At 33.0% G+C, this 2,250-nt stretch overlaps 1 long non-coding RNA gene across 1 annotated transcript; it reads right to left on the bottom strand.

Annotated features, from left to right (window-relative positions):
- Nucleotides 1-1,267: 1,267 nt before the first annotated feature.
- On the bottom strand, nt 1,268-2,027 carry LOC133815925 (uncharacterized). The gene is made up of 3 exons (XR_009884909.1): nt 1,936-2,027; nt 1,535-1,636; nt 1,268-1,351 (listed from the first exon to the last, which is right to left on the bottom strand). It is a non-coding gene; the product is annotated as an uncharacterized LOC133815925 (long non-coding RNA).
- Between the last annotated feature and the right edge of the window lie 223 nt (nt 2,028-2,250).

Consider the following 2,250-nt stretch of genomic DNA (forward strand, 5'->3'; position numbering starts at 1 on the left):
TACTAGATATATCATACGTTTCTATAGTTTACTTGCTTCTTTCAGAATTAATTTCACCCTATAAGAAAACCCTATTTAAGTACGCATATTGTAGAACATATAACTTCCTAACCTAAGTGAGAAAATAGAATGCTATGCTGACTTTATTTATTTGAAAGCAAAAAATAGTAAATGTTCAATAAAAAAAAGTGAATGAAAATATGCATTCCATATGTGAGACAGTGGTCTCATCAGTATAAATATACACAGAAAAATGATCTTCCATGAATTTCTATAAGATATTTGGATGTTTCAATAATGAATACTTACATGCAGATAAGTAAAAAATGAATATTTTGTGGAAAAACAATAACTTAACATCCCATGGTTGGCAAGAACATACCTCCATAATTTCCTCCTTTGAAGCTTCTTTGTTAAACATCGCAACAAACACTTTATCAAGTGCCCCTACAGAAGATGTATTTTAAGATGACAAACAACTGCAAAGAGTAATACTGTTGCAATGAAAAAACAAGGTGCAGCTATACCAGGGAAATCCAAATGTGCCCCTATTACTGAAGAAAATCCAAATCACTAATATATGGACATAGTTTTTTAGAAACTATAATTCTCACATAACCCTGGACCAAGAAATTATAACAATTACTATGTAAGGGCCCAGCCCAGGAGGGATGCAAACCTCATACCTTGTGGGTCTAAACCACATATCCGATCATTAGAGCTACCCCTCTTGAATACTAATATATTATGCATTTCCATCAAACAATACAAAATTTATTAAAGATCCACTTGTTTGTAAATTCATTCGGAAGCCACAAAAAAGATTTTTGGAGCAATATTTTATAACCAATTGGTCCATAACTCTGTGCATCAAACTCTTAGCACCTCGCAAAGATTTGATTTTATAAGATCTAATAAATGTTCATTAATGTGAGATACATGAGCTAGACAAAAGTTGTTGCCAACGTGACATTTGATGCCTACTCTTAACTAAAGAAACCATATATTGGCAGTGCTATAAAATTGGTCTAGAAATTGACTAGATGCAACTACAAGAGGGAGTTCAAAGGGCACTGCCTCAAAGATCAGAAATATACCATGACGTTCTTTTTCTCTGTCTGGCTTGCCTGCATACTTAACCGTAATAGGTATTTGTTCCTAAAAAAGGTAAAGACAACAAAACTTTAACCAATAACTCAGTTGATGCGACCACAGACAACAAGAGTATTCATATCCTCCATGTAAAGAGCACTAAAGCTTTAACTCACCCCAGGAAAAAAATGTTGATTGTTTAGAGCTGCAATGGCCTTGTCGGCTTCAATAGTTGTTGCAAATTTCACAAAAAAGCTTCCTGTAAGAGAAAACTACATCTATTTCATTTCTGCAGTAACTATATGCAACATCAATACAAAGGGCAGCTACTAGAGTTATGATTATTACTATAGAGTTACATGTTCAAAATTAAAACACTCCACAGATCACTATTACAATACGTAAGCCAATGACAGATTATCTGAACAACTTTTTGGCTTACCTGCAGAAACTGTTTCGTCTGGGAATAAATGCCAAAAACGAGGGAACTCTCAAAAGACATCCCCACAAAAGATGATGTAGCACCTCTATAAAGTCCTCTAATCTGTCAAAAAAATATCAGTTAACTTTCCCAAAAAAGGGGAAAATGTGTTATTTAGACAATTTAAAGATACTAAAAATCTTTGTCACGTGGCACCAAACGTTAGCTCTTATAAGGCAAGAATGCCCTGCTAAATAAAATGACAAAGAGAAATATTTAAGAACTCTAGCTCAATTTTTTGTATCTCAAGTCCTGTTTACAAAAAATTCCTAACAAGATACAAGCATATTATTACATCTTCATCCAATTTAAATGAGCATATATATAAGAAAATAATGACTCTAGCTAAATCGAAAGCATACTCCTTCAGTCCTTAGTATCCTAGCAGTACAATGCAAACTATTCTTGTACTTGATCCCATGTGCTTCAGTATTATGTTTTTGCAGCTTCACCTAATAAACAAACAAAAGTTTAACACACTCAATAAATATACACATAGATCAGAGGAATCAAAAACACGAAAGTATAACCAATAAGGAAATATACAAACTTTAAATTCATTTTCAGTTCACAGAGATAATCTTGTAAGATGTTATTGGTTAATACTTATGTTATCTCAATCTCATCCCGAAATTTTTAAAAAATGATTAGCAGGGCAACCCAGTCATATGGTTTTC

The sequence above is a fragment of the Humulus lupulus genome, chromosome 2 (genome assembly GCF_963169125.1).
Source record: "Humulus lupulus chromosome 2, drHumLupu1.1, whole genome shotgun sequence".
Taxonomy (NCBI): domain Eukaryota; kingdom Viridiplantae; phylum Streptophyta; class Magnoliopsida; order Rosales; family Cannabaceae; genus Humulus; species Humulus lupulus.